Genomic DNA, 15,000 nt, shown 5'->3' on the forward strand with positions numbered 1-15,000 from the left:
ATGTGAGAGAGAACATCCTAGCAAAAGAGCTTGGCCTCCTTTTGCTGCCTAGTGTCTGAAAATGAAACCTCAAAGATTGTTGGGTGTCTTCATCTTTAGCAGAGGATGGTTTCGATCCATCGACCTCTGGGTTATGGGCCCAGCACGCTTCCGCTGCGCCACTCTGCTAGCAGTACATCCAAGATGGGACTCGAAGCCACAATCCCTGGCTTAGGAGGCCAGTGCCTTATCCATTAGGCCACTGGGGCTCAGAAAAAAACTCCATATATTCTCCTTGCCTAGCTTGCCTTTGCATTCACCGGTCACCTTTGGAAAATTTTTGGGTGAAATTTTTGACTTTCTCCAATCCTCTCCAAACTCATACCCTGCGTAAGGGAGACTCAGACATAGGCAGGTGTGCTTGTCAAATCCTCCTATGTTGTTCCAAAGCTGAGACCTGACCATCCCACTTCCAATATATTACAGTCAAAAAATATGTGGGTTTTGGACACTTGAAATTTTACAACTCTAAAGACAGATATGAGATCAAGGAGACATGGGATGCATCAATAAATGTTTGTTATTTTGGCACAAACATGATGTTTCACTGATGTGAAATATATTACAGATAGGATGGCCAAAGACTGGTTACTCTTTGGAATAACGTTATTTTTATGCTAAGAAAAAAACATTTTTCATGCATCCGATGTCCCCATAATGTCATATATGTCATTAGAGTTGTAGATTTCCACTGTCCAAAACCCATATATGTTTTCACTTGAATGTATTGAAAGTGAAACCATCAGATCTTGGCTTTGGCATGAGATGTCTTGAAAGTAAGACCAGCGCTGTCTAAATATGAGTCTCCTCTGCTCAGGGTGTGAGTACAGAGAAGATTGGAGAAAGTCAAAAGTTTTGCTCAAAAATGACTGCAGATCAAAAGAGGTCCCCAGTTCAAATCTGGGTGCCCCCTCATGTAAAGATAGCATTGGTTAGACTTATCTTTTCACTGATGTGAGAGAGAACATCCTAGCAAAAGAGCTTGGCCTCCTTTTGCTGCCTAGTGTCTGAAAATGAAACCTCAAAGATTGTTGGGTGTCTTCATCTTTAGCAGAGGATGGTTTCGATCCATCGACCTCTGGGTTATGGGCCCAGCACGCTTCCGCTGCGCCACTCTGCTAGCAGTACACCCAAGATGGGACTCGAAGCCACAATCCCTGGCTTAGGAGGCCAGTGCCTTATCCATTAGGCCACTGGGGCTCAGAAAAAAACTCCATATATTCTCCTTGCCTAGCTTGCCTTTGCATTCACCGGTCACCTTTGGAAAATTTTTGGGTGAAATTTTTGACTTTCTCCAATCCTCTCCAAACTCATACCCTGCGTAAGGGAGACTCAGACATAGGCAGGTGTGCTTGTCAAATCCTCCTATGTTGTTCCAAAGCTGAGACCTGACCATCCCACTTCCAATATATTACAGTCAAAAAATATGTGGGTTTTGGACACTTGAAATTTTACAACTCTAAAGACAGATATGAGATCAAGGAGACATGGGATGCATCAATAAATGTTTGTTATTTTGGCACAAACATGATGTTTCACTGATGTGAAATATATTACAGATAGGATGGCCAAAGACTGGTTACTCTTTGGAATAACGTTATTTTTATGCTAAGAAAAAAACATTTTTCATGCATCCGATGTCCCCATAATGTCATATATGTCATTAGAGTTGTAGATTTCCACTGTCCAAAACCCATATATGTTTTCACTTGAATGTATTGAAAGTGAAACCATCAGATCTTGGCTTTGGCATGAGATGTCTTGAAAGTAAGACCAGCGCTGTCTAAATATGAGTCTCCTCTGCTCAGGGTGTGAGTACAGAGAAGATTGGAGAAAGTCAAAAGTTTTGCTCAAAAATGACTGCAGATCAAAAGAGGTCCCCAGTTCAAATCTGGGTGCCCCCTCATGTAAAGATAGCATTGGTTAGACTTATCTTTTCACTGATGTGAGAGAGAACATCCTAGCAAAAGAGCTTGGCCTCCTTTTGCCTGAAAATGAAACCTCAAAGATTGTTGGGTGTCTTCATCTTTAGCAGAGGATGGTTTCGATCCATCGACCTCTGGGTTATGGGCCCAGCACGCTTCCGCTGCGCCACTCTGCTAGCAGTACACCCAAGATGGGACTCGAAGCCACAATCCCTGGCTTAGGAGGCCAGTGCCTTATCCATTAGGCCACTGGGGCTCAGAAAAAAACTCCATATATTCTCCTTGCCTAGCTTGCCTTTGCATTCACCGGTCACCTTTGGAAAATTTTTGGGTGAAATTTTTGACTTTCTCCAATCCTCTCCAAACTCATACCCTGCGTAAGGGAGACTCAGACATAGGCAGGTGTGCTTGTCAAATCCTCCTATGTTGTTCCAAAGCTGAGACCTGACCATCCCACTTCCAATATATTACAGTCAAAAAATATGTGGGTTTTGGACACTTGAAATTTTACAACTCTAAAGACAGATATGAGATCAAGGAGACATGGGATGCATCAATAAATGTTTGTTATTTTGGCACAAACATGATGTTTCACTGATGTGAAATATATTACAGATAGGATGGCCAAAGACTGGTTACTCTTTGGAATAACGTTATTTTTATGCTAAGAAAAAAACATTTTTCATGCATCCGATGTCCCCATAATGTCATATATGTCATTAGAGTTGTAGATTTCCACTGTCCAAAACCCATATATGTTTTCACTTGAATGTATTGAAAGTGAAACCATCAGATCTTGGCTTTGGCATGAGATGTCTTGAAAGTAAGACCAGCGCTGTCTAAATATGAGTCTCCTCTGCTCAGGGTGTGAGTACAGAGAAGATTGGAGAAAGTCAAAAGTTTTGCTCAAAAATGACTGCAGATCAAAAGAGGTCCCCAGTTCAAATCTGGGTGCCCCCTCATGTAAAGATAGCATTGGTTAGACTTATCTTTTCACTGATGTGAGAGAGAACATCCTAGCAAAAGAGCTTGGCCTCCTTTTGCCTGAAAATGAAACCTCAAAGATTGCTGGGTGTCTTCATCTTTAGCAGAGGTTGGTTTCGATCCATCGACCTCTGGGTTATGGGCCCAGCACGCTTCCGCTGCGCCACTCTGCTAGCAGTACACCCAAGATGGGACTCGAAGCCACAATCCCTGGCTTAGGAGGCCAATGCCTTATCCATTAGGCCACTGGGGCTCAGAAAAAAACTCCATATATTCTCCTTGCCTAGCTTGCCTTTGCATTCACCGGTCACCTTTGGAAAATTTTTGGGTGAAATTTTTGACTTTCTCCAATCCTCTCCAAACTCATACCCTGCGTAAGGGAGACTCAGACATAGGCAGGTGTGCTTGTCAAATCCTCCTATGTTGTTCCAAAGCTGAGACCTGACCATCCCACTTCCAATATATTACAGTCAAAAAATATGTGGGTTTTGGACACTTGAAATTTTACAACTCTAAAGACAGATATGAGATCAAGGAGACATGGGATGCATCAATAAATGTTTGTTATTTTGGCACAAACATGATGTTTCACTGATGTGAAATATATTACAGATAGGATGGCCAAAGACTGGTTACTCTTTGGAATAACGTTATTTTTATGCTAAGAAAAAAACATTTTTCATGCATCCGATGTCCCCATAATGTCATATATGTCATTAGAGTTGTAGATTTCCACTGTCCAAAACCCATATATGTTTTCACTTGAATGTATTGAAAGTGAAACCATCAGATCTTGGCTTTGGCATGAGATGTCTTGAAAGTAAGACCAGCGCTGTCTAAATATGAGTCTCCTCTGCTCAGGGTGTGAGTACAGAGAAGATTGGAGAAAGTCAAAAGTTTTGCTCAAAAATGACTGCAGATCAAAAGAGGTCCCCAGTTCAAATCTGGGTGCCCCCTCATGTAAAGATAGCATTGGTTAGACTTATCTTTTCACTGATGTGAGAGAGAACATCCTAGCAAAAGAGCTTGGCCTCCTTTTGCTGCCTAGTGTCTGAAAATGAAACCTCAAAGATTGTTGGGTGTCTTCATCTTTAGCAGAGGATGGTTTCGATCCTCGACCTCTGGGTTATGGGCCCAGCACGCTTCCGCTGCGCCACTCTGCTAGCAGTACACCCAAGATGGGACTCGAAGCCACAATCCCTGGCTTAGGAGGCCAGTGCCTTATCCATTAGGCCACTGGGGCTCAGAAAAAAACTCCATATATTCTCCTTGCCTAGATTGCCTTTGCATTCACCGGTCACCTTTGGAAAATTTTTGGGTGAAATTTTTGACTTTCTCCAATCCTCTCCAAACTCATACCCTGCGTAAGGGAGACTCAGACATAGGCAGGTGTGCTTGTCAAATCCTCCTATGTTGTTCCAAAGCTGAGACCTGACCATCCCACTTCCAATATATTACAGTCAAAAAATATGTGGGTTTTGGACACTTGAAATTTTACAACTCTAAAGACAGATATGAGATCAAGGAGACATGGGATGCATCAATAAATGTTTGTTATTTTGGCACAAACATGATGTTTCACTGATGTGAAATATATTACAGATAGGATGGCCAAAGACTGGTTACTCTTTGGAATAACGTTATTTTTATGCTAAGAAAAAAACATTTTTCATGCATCCGATGTCCCCATAATGTCATATATGTCATTAGAGTTGTAGATTTCCACTGTCCAAAACCCATATATGTTTTCACTTGAATGTATTGAAAGTGAAACCATCAGATCTTGGCATATGAGTCTCCTCTGCTCAGGGTGTGAGTACAGAGAAGATTGGAGAAAGTCAAAAGTTTTGCTCAAAAATGACTGCAGATCAAAAGAGGTCCCCAGTTCAAATCTGGGTGCCCCCTCATGTAAAGATAGCATTGGTTAGACTTATCTTTTCACTGATGTGAGAGAGAACATCCTAGCAAAAGAGCTTGGCCTCCTTTTGCTGCCTAGTGTCTGAAAATGAAACCTCAAAGATTGTTGGGTGTCTTCATCTTTAGCAGAGGATGGTTTCGATCCATCGACCTCTGGATTATGGGCCCAGCACGCTTCCGCTGCGCCACTCTGCTAGCAGTACACCCAAGATGGGACTCGAAGCCACAATCCCTGGCTTAGGAGGCCAGTGCCTTATCCATTAGGCCACTGGGGCTCAGAAAAAAACTCCATATATTCTCCTTGCCTAGATTGCCTTTGCATTCACCGGTCACCTTTGGAAAATTTTTGGGTGAAATTTTTGACTTTCTCCAATCCTCTCCAAACTCATACCCTGCGTAAGGGAGACTCAGACATAGGCAGGTGTGCTTGTCAAATCCTCCTATGTTGTTCCAAAGCTGAGACCTGACCATCCCACTTCCAATATATTACAGTCAAAAAATATGTGGGTTTTGGACACTTGAAATTTTACAACTCTAAAGACAGATATGAGATCAAGGAGACATGGGATGCATCAATAAATGTTTGTTATTTTGGCACAAACATGATGTTTCACTGATGTGAAATATATTACAGATAGGATGGCCAAAGACTGGTTACTCTTTGGAATAACGTTATTTTTATGCTAAGAAAAAAACATTTTTCATGCATCCGATGTCCCCATAATGTCATATATGTCATTAGAGTTGTAGATTTCCACTGTCCAAAACCCATATATGTTTTCACTTGAATGTATTGAAAGTGAAACCATCAGATCTTGGCTTTGGCATGAGATGTCTTGAAAGTAAGACCAGCGCTGTCTAAATATGAGTCTCCTCTGCTCATGGTGTGAGTACAGAGAAGATTGGAGAAAGTCAAAAGTTTTGCTCAAAAATGACTGCAGATCAAAAGAGGTCCCCAGTTCAAATCTGGGTGCCCCCTCATGTAAAGATAGCATTGGTTAGACTTATCTTTTCACTGATGTGAGAGAGAACATCCTAGCAAAAAAGCTTGGCCTCCTTTTGCTGCCTAGTGTCTGAAAATGAAACCTCAAAGATTGTTGGGTGTCTTCATCTTTAGCAGAGGATGGTTTCGATCCATCGACCTCTGGATTATGGGCCCAGCACGCTTCCGCTGCGCCACTCTGCTAGCAGTACACCCAAGATGGGACTCGAAGCCACAATCCCTGGCTTAGGAGGCCAGTGCCTTATCCATTAGGCCACTGGGGCTCAGAAAAAAACTCCATATATTCTCCTTGCCTAGATTGCCTTTGCATTCACCGGTCACCTTTGGAAAATTTTTGGGTGAAATTTTTGACTTTCTCAAATCCTCTCCAAACTCATACCCTGCGTAAGGGAGACTCAGACATAGGCAGGTGTGCTTGTCAAATCCTCCTATGTTGTTCCAAAGCTGAGACCTGACCATCCCACTTCCAATATATTACAGTCAAAAAATATGTGGGTTTTGGACACTTGAAATTTTACAACTCTAAAGACAGATATGAGATCAAGGAGACATGGGATGCATCAATAAATGTTTGTTATTTTGGCACAAACATGATGTTTCACTGATGTGAAATATATTACAGATAGGATGGCCAAAGACTGGTTACTCTTTGGAATAACGTTATTTTTATGCTAAGAAAAAAACATTTTTCATGCATCCGATGTCCCCATAATGTCATATGTGTCATTAGAGTTGTAGATTTCCACTGTCCAAAACCCATATATGTTTTCACTTGAATGTATTGAAAGTGAAACCATCAGATCTTGGCTTTGGCATGAGATGTCTTGAAAGTAAGACCAGCGCTGTCTAAATATGAGTCTCCTCTGCTCAGGGTGTGAGTACAGAGAAGATTGGAGAAAGTCAAAAGTTTTGCTCAAAAATGACTGCAGATCAAAAGAGGTCCCCAGTTCAAATCTGGGTGCCCCCTCATGTAAAGATAGCATTGGTTAGACTTATCTTTTCACTGATGTGAGAGAGAACATCCTAGCAAAAGAGCTTGGCCTCCTTTTGCTGCCTAGTGTCTGAAAATGAAACCTCAAAGATTGTTGGGTGTCTTCATCTTTAGCAGAGGATGGTTTCGATCCATCGACCTCTGGGTTATGGGCCCAGCACGCTTCCGCTGCGCCACTCTGCTAGCAGTACACCCAAGATGGGACTCGAAGCCACAATCCCTGGCTTAGGAGGCCAGTGCCTTATCCATTAGGCCACTGGGGCTCAGAAAAAAACTCCATATATTCTCCTTGCCTAGCTTGCCTTTGCATTCACCGGTCACCTTTGGAAAATTTTTGGGTGAAATTTTTGACTTTCTCCAATCCTCTCCAAACTCATACCCTGCGTAAGGGAGACTCAGACATAGGCAGGTGTGCTTGTCAAATCCTCCTATGTTGTTCCAAAGCTGAGACCTGACCATCCCACTTCCAATATATTACAGTCAAAAAATATGTGGGTTTTGGACACTTGAAATTTTACAACTCTAAAGACAGATATGAGATCAAGGAGACATGGGATGCATCAATAAATGTTTGTTATTTTGGCACAAACATGATGTTTCACTGATGTGAAATATATTACAGATAGGATGGCCAAAGACTGGTTACTCTTTGGAATAACGTTATTTTTATGCTAAGAAAAAAACATTTTTCATGCATCCGATGTCCCCATAATGTCATATATGTCATTAGAGTTGTAGATTTCCACTGTCCAAAACCCATATATGTTTTCACTTGAATGTATTGAAAGTGAAACCATCAGATCTTGGCTTTGGCATGAGATGTCTTGAAAGTAAGACCAGCGCTGTCTAAATATGAGTCTCCTCTGCTCAGGGTGTGAGTACAGAGAAGATTGGAGAAAGTCAAAAGTTTTGCTCAAAAATGACTGCAGATCAAAAGAGGTCCCCAGTTCAAATCTGGGTGCCCCCTCATGTAAAGATAGCATTGGTTAGACTTATCTTTTCACTGATGTGAGAGAGAACATCCTAGCAAAAGAGCTTGGCCTCCTTTTGCCTGAAAATGAAACCTCAAAGATTGTTGGGTGTCTTCATCGTTAGCAGAGGATGGTTTCGATCCATCGACCTCTGGGTTATGGGCCCAGCACGCTTCCGCTGCGCCACTCTGCTAGCAGTACACCCAAGATGGGACTCGAAGCCACAATCCCTGGCTTAGGAGGCCAGTGCCTTATCCATTAGGCCACTGGGGCTCAGAAAAAAACTCCATATATTCTCCTTGCCTAGCTTGCCTTTGCATTCACCGGTCACCTTTGGAAAATTTTTGGGTGAAATTTTTGACTTTCTCCAATCCTCTCCAAACTCATACCCTGCGTAAGGGAGACTCAGACATAGGCAGGTGTGCTTGTCAAATCCTCCTATGTTGTTCCAAAGCTGAGACCTGACCATCCCACTTCCAATATATTACAGTCAAAAAATATGTGGGTTTTGGACACTTGAAATTTTACAACTCTAAAGACAGATATGAGATCAAGGAGACATGGGATGCATCAATAAATGTTTGTTATTTTGGCACAAACATGATGTTTCACTGATGTGAAATATATTACAGATAGGATGGCCAAAGACTGGTTACTCTTTGGAATAACGTTATTTTTATGCTAAGAAAAAAACATTTTTCATGCATCCGATGTCCCCATAATGTCATATATGTCATTAGAGTTGTAGATTTCCACTGTCCAAAACCCATATATGTTTTCACTTGAATGTATTGAAAGTGAAACCATCAGATCTTGGCTTTGGCATGAGATGTCTTGAAAGTAAGACCAGCGCTGTCTAAATATGAGTCTCCTCTGCTCAGGGTGTGAGTACAGAGAAGATTGGAGAAAGTCAAAAGTTTTGCTCAAAAATGACTGCAGATCAAAAGAGGTCCCCAGTTCAAATCTGGGTGCCCCCTCATGTAAAGATAGCATTGGTTAGACTTATCTTTTCACTGATGTGAGAGAGAACATCCTAGCAAAAGAGCTTGGCCTCCTTTTGCTGCCTAGTGTCTGAAAATGAAACCTCAAAGATTGTTGGGTGTCTTCATCGTTAGCAGAGGATGGTTTCGATCCATCGATCTCTGGGTTATGGGCCCAGCACGCTTCCGCTGCGCCACTCTGCTAGCAGTACATCCAAGATGGGACTCGAAGCCACAATCCCTGGCTTAGGAGGCCAGTGCCTTATCCATTAGGCCACTGGGGCTCAGAAAAAAACTCCATATATTCTCCTTGCCTAGCTTGCCTTTGCATTCACCGGTCACCTTTGGAAAATTTTTGGGTGAAATTTTTGACTTTCTCCAATCCTCTCCAAACTCATACCCTGCGTAAGGGAGACTCAGACATAGGCAGGTGTGCTTGTCAAATCCTCCTATGTTGTTCCAAAGCTGAGACCTGACCATCCCACTTCCAATATATTACAGTCAAAAAATATGTGGGTTTTGGACACTTGAAATTTTACAACTCTAAAGACAGATATGAGATCAAGGAGACATGGGATGCATCAATAAATGTTTGTTATTTTGGCACAAACATGATGTTTCACTGATGTGAAATATATTACAGATAGGATGGCCAAAGACTGGTTACTCTTTGGAATAACGTTATTTTTATGCTAAGAAAAAAACATTTTTCATGCATCCGATGTCCCCATAATGTCATATATGTCATTAGAGTTGTAGATTTCCACTGTCCAAAACCCATATATGTTTTCACTTGAATGTATTGAAAGTGAAACCATCAGATCTTGGCTTTGGCATGAGATGTCTTGAAAGTAAGACCAGCGCTGTCTAAATATGAGTCTCCTCTGCTCAGGGTGTGAGTACAGAGAAGATTGGAGAAAGTCAAAAGTTTTGCTCAAAAATGACTGCAGATCAAAGAGGTCCCCAGTTCAAATCTGGGTGCCCCCTCATGTAAAGATAGCATTGGTTAGACTTATCTTTTCACTGATGTGAGAGAGAACATCCTAGCAAAAGAGCTTGGCCTCCTTTTGCCTGAAAATGAAACCTCAAAGATTGTTGGGTGTCTTCATCGTTAGCAGAGGATGGTTTCGATCCATCGACCTCTGGGTTATGGGCCCAGCACGCTTCCGCTGCGCCACTCTGCTAGCAGTACATCCAAGATGGGACTCGAAGCCACAATCCCTGGCTTAGGAGGCCAGTGCCTTATCCATTAGGCCACTGGGGCTCAGAAAAAAACTCCATATATTCTCCTTGCCTAGCTTGCCTTTGCATTCACCGGTCACCTTTGGAAAATTTTTGGGTGAAATTTTTGACTTTCTCCAATCCTCTCCAAACTCATACCCTGCGTAAGGGAGACTCAGACATAGGCAGGTGTGCTTGTCAAATCCTCCTATGTTGTTCCAAAGCTGAGACCTGACCATCCCACTTCCAATATATTACAGTCAAAAAATATGTGGGTTTTGGACACTTGAAATTTTACAACTCTAAAGACAGATATGAGATCAAGGAGACATGGGATGCATCAATAAATGTTTGTTATTTTGGCACAAACATGATGTTTCACTGATGTGAAATATATTACAGATAGGATGGCCAAAGACTGGTTACTCTTTGGAATAACGTTATTTTTATGCTAAGAAAAAAACATTTTTCATGCATCCGATGTCCCCATAATGTCATATATGTCATTAGAGTTGTAGATTTCCACTGTCCAAAACCCATATATGTTTTCACTTGAATGTATTGAAAGTGAAACCATCAGATCTTGGCTTTTGCATGAGATGTCTTGAAAGTAAGACCAGCGCTGTCTAAATATGAGTCTCCTCTGCTCAGTGTGTGAGTACAGAGAAGATTGGAGAAAGTCAAAAGTTTTGCTCAAAAATGACTGCAGATCAAAAGAGGTCCCCAGTTCAAATCTGGGTGCCCCCTCATGTAAAGATAGCATTGGTTAGACTTATCTTTTCACTGATGTGAGAGAGAACATCCTAGCAAAAGAGCTTGGCCTCCTTTTGCTGCCTAGTGTCTGAAAATGAAACCTCAAAGATTGTTGGGTGTCTTCATCTTTAGCAGAGGATGGTTTCGATCCATCGACCTCTGGGTTATGGGCCCAGCACGCTTCCGCTGCGCCACTCTGCTAGCAGTAGACCCAAGATGGGACTCGAAGCCACAATCCCTGGCTTAGGAGGCCAGTGCCTTATCCATTAGGCCACTGGGGCTCAGAAAAAAACTCCATATATTCTCCTTGCCTAGCTTGCCTTTGCATTCACCGGTCACCTTTGGAAAATTTTTGGGTGAAATTTTTGACTTTCTCCAATCCTCTCCAAACTCATACCCTGCGTAAGGGAGACTCAGACATAGGCAGGTGTGCTTGTCAAATCCTCCTATGTTGTTCCAAAGCTGAGACCTGACCATCCCACTTCCAATATATTACAGTCAAAAAATATGTGGGTTTTGGACACTTGAAATTTTACAACTCTAAAGACAGATATGAGATCAAGGAGACATGGGATGCATCAATAAATGTTTGTTATTTTGGCACAAACATGATGTTTCACTGATGTGAAATATATTACAGATAGGATGGCCAAAGACTGGTTACTCTTTGGAATAACGTTATTTTTATGCTAAGAAAAAAACATTTTTCATGCATCCGATGTCCCCATAATGTCATATATGTCATTAGAGTTGTAGATTTCCACTGTCCAAAACCCATATATGTTTTCACTTGAATGTATTGAAAGTGAAACCATCAGATCTTGGCTTTGGCATGAGATGTCTTGAAAGTAAGACCAGCGCTGTCTAAATATGAGTCTCCTCTGCTCAGGGTGTGAGTACAGAGAAGATTGGAGAAAGTCAAAAGTTTTGCTCAAAAATGACTGCAGATCAAAAGAGGTCCCCAGTTCAAATCTGGGTGCCCCCTCATGTAAAGATAGCATTGGTTAGACTTATCTTTTCACTGATGTGAGAGAGAACATCCTAGCAAAAGAGCTTGGCCTCCTTTTGCCTGAAAATGAAACCTCAAAGATTGTTGGGTGTCTTCATCTTTAGCAGAGGATGGTTTCGATCCATCGACCTCTGGGTTATGGGCCCAGCACGCTTCCGCTGCGCCACTCTGCTAGCAGTACACCCAAGATGGGACTCGAAGCCACAATCCCTGGCTTAGGAGGCCAGTGCCTTATCCATTAGGCCACTGGGGCTCAGAAAAAAACTCCATATATTCTCCTTGCCTAGATTGCCTTTGCATTCACCGGTCACCTTTGGAAAATTTTTGGGTGAAATTTTTGACTTTCTCCAATCCTCTCCAAACTCATACCCTGCGTAAGGGAGACTCAGACATAGGCAGGTGTGCTTGTCAAATCCTCCTATGTTGTTCCAAAGCTGAGACCTGACCATCCCACTTCCAATATATTACAGTCAAAAAATATGTGGGTTTTGGACACTTGAAATTTTACAACTCTAAAGACAGATATGAGATCAAGGAGACATGGGATGCATCAATAAATGTTTGTTATTTTGGCACAAACATGATGTTTCACTGATGTGAAATATATTACAGATAGGATGGCCAAAGACTGGTTACTCTTTGGAATAACGTTATTTTTATGCTAAGAAAAAAACATTTTTCATGCATCCGATGTCCCCATAATGTCATATATGTCATTAGAGTTGTAGATTTCCACTGTCCAAAACCCATATATGTTTTCACTTGAATGTATTGAAAGTGAAACCATCAGATCTTGGCTTTGGCATGAGATGTCTTGAAAGTAAGACCAGCGCTGTCTAAATATGAGTCTCCTCTGCTCAGGGTGTGAGTACAGAGAAGATTGGAGAAAGTCAAAAGTTTTGCTCAAAAATGACTGCAGATCAAAAGAGGTCCCCAGTTCAAATCTGGGTGCCCCCTCATGTAAAGATAGCATTGGTTAGACTTATCTTTTCACTGATGTGAGAGAGAACATCCTAGCAAAAGAGCTTGGCCTCCTTTTGCTGCCTAGTGTCTGAAAATGAAACCTCAAAGATTGTTGGGTGTCTTCATCTTTAGCAGAGGATGGTTTCGATCCATCGACCTCTGGGTTATGGGCCCAGCACGCTTCCGCTGCGCCACTCTGCTAGCAGTACACCCAAGATGGGACTCGAAGCCACAATCCCTGGCTTAGGAGGCCAGTGGCTTATCCATTAGGCCACTGGGGCTCAGAAAAAAACTCCATATATTCTCCTTGCCTAGATTGCCTTTGCATTCACCGGTCACCTTTGGAAAATTTTTGGGTGAAATTTTTGACTTTCTCCAATCCTCTCCAAACTCATACCCTGCGTAAGGGAGACTCAGACATAGGCAGGTGTGCTTGTCAAATCCTCCTATGTTGTTCCAAAGCTGAGACCTGACCATCCCACTTCCAATATATTACAGTCAAAAAATATGTGGGTTTTGGACACTTGAAATTTTACAACTCTAAAGACAGATATGAGATCAAGGAGACATGGGATGCATCAATAAATGTTTGTTATTTTGGCACAAACATGATGTTTCACTGATGTGAAATATATTACAGATAGGATGGCCAAAGACTGGTTACTCTTTGGAATAACGTTATTTTTATGCTAAGAAAAAAACATTTTTCATGCATCCGATGTCCCCATAATGTCATATATGTCATTAGAGTTGTAGATTTCCACTGTCCAAAACCCATATATGTTTTCACTTGAATGTATTGAAAGTGAAACCATCAGATCTTGGCTTTGGCATGAGATGTCTTGAAAGTAAGACCAGCGCTGTCTAAATATGAGTCTCCTCTGCTCAGGGTGTGAGTACAGAGAAGATTGGAGAAAGTCAAAAGTTTTGCTCAAAAATGACTGCAGATCAAAAGAGGTCCCCAGTTCAAATCTGGGTGCCCCCTCATGTAAAGATAGCATTGGTTAGACTTATCTTTTCACTGATGTGAGAGAGAACATCCTAGCAAAAGAGCTTGGCCTCCTTTTGCTGCCTAGTGTCTGAAAATGAAACCTCAAAGATTGTTGGGTGTCTTCATCTTTAGCAGAGGATGGTTTCGATCCATCGACCTCTGGGTTATGGGCCCAGCACGCTTCCGCTACGCCACTCTGCTAGCAGTACACCCAAGATGGGGCTCGAAGCCACAATCCCTGGCTTAGGAGGCCAGTGCCTTATCCATTAGGCCACTGGGGCTCAGAAAAAAACTCCATATATTCTCCTTGCCTAGATTGCCATTGCATTCACCGGTCACCTTTGGAAAATTTTTGGGTGAAATTTTTGACTTTCTCCAATCCTCTCCAAACTCATACCCTGCGTAAGGGAGACTCAGACATAGGCAGGTGTGCTTGTCAAATCCTCCTATGTTGTTCCAAAGCTGAGACCTGACCATCCCACTTCCAATAAATTCCAGTCAAAAAATATGTGGGTTTTGGACACTTGAAATTTTACAACTCTAAAGACAGATATGAGATCAATGAGACATTGGATGCATCAATAAATGTTTGTTATTTTGGCACAAACATGATGTTTCACTGATGTGAAATATATTACAGATAGGATGGCCAAAGACTGGTTACTCTTTGGAATAACGTTATTTTTATGCTAAGAAAAAAACATTTTTCATGCATCCGATGTCCCCATAATGTCATATATGTCATTAGAGTTGTAGATTTCCACTGTCCAAAACCCATATATGTTTTCACTTGAATGTATTGAAAGTGAAACCATCAGATCTTGGCTTTGGCATGAGATGTCTTGAAAGTAAGACCAGCGCTGTCTAAATATGAGTCTCCTCTGCTCAGGGTGTGAGTACAGAGAAGATTGGAGAAAGTCAAAAGTTTTGCTCAAAAATGACTGCAGATCAAAAGAGGTCCCCAGTTCAAATCTGGGTGCCCCCTCATGTAAAGATAGCATTGGTTAGACTTATCTTTTCACTGATGTGAGAGAGAACATCCTAGCAAAAGAGCTTGGCCTCCTTTTGCTGCCTAGTGTCTGAAAATGAAACCTCAAAGATTGTTGGGTGTCTTCATCTTTAGCAGAGGATGGTTTCGATCCGTCGACCTCTGGGTTATGAGCCCAGCATGCTTCCGCTGCGCCACTCTGCTAGCAGTACACCCCAGCTGGGACTTGAACCCACAATCCCTGGCTTAGGAGGCCAGTGCCTTA

General features: G+C 42.0%; 1 non-coding gene across 1 annotated transcript in view; it reads right to left on the reverse strand.

The window, feature by feature from the left end:
• Positions 1-14,946: 14,946 nt before the first annotated feature.
• The window catches only part of trnar-ccu (transfer RNA arginine (anticodon CCU)), a 73-nt gene continuing 19 nt past the window's right edge, over positions 14,947-15,000 (reverse strand). Inside the window, exon 1 of the tRNA in view lies at positions 14,947-15,000. This exon is cut by the window's right edge and continues 19 nt beyond it. This is a non-coding gene — a tRNA (tRNA-Arg).

Source organism: Hoplias malabaricus, chromosome 1, assembly GCF_029633855.1.
Source record: "Hoplias malabaricus isolate fHopMal1 chromosome 1, fHopMal1.hap1, whole genome shotgun sequence".
NCBI classification, from domain to species: Eukaryota; Metazoa; Chordata; class Actinopteri; order Characiformes; family Erythrinidae; genus Hoplias; species Hoplias malabaricus.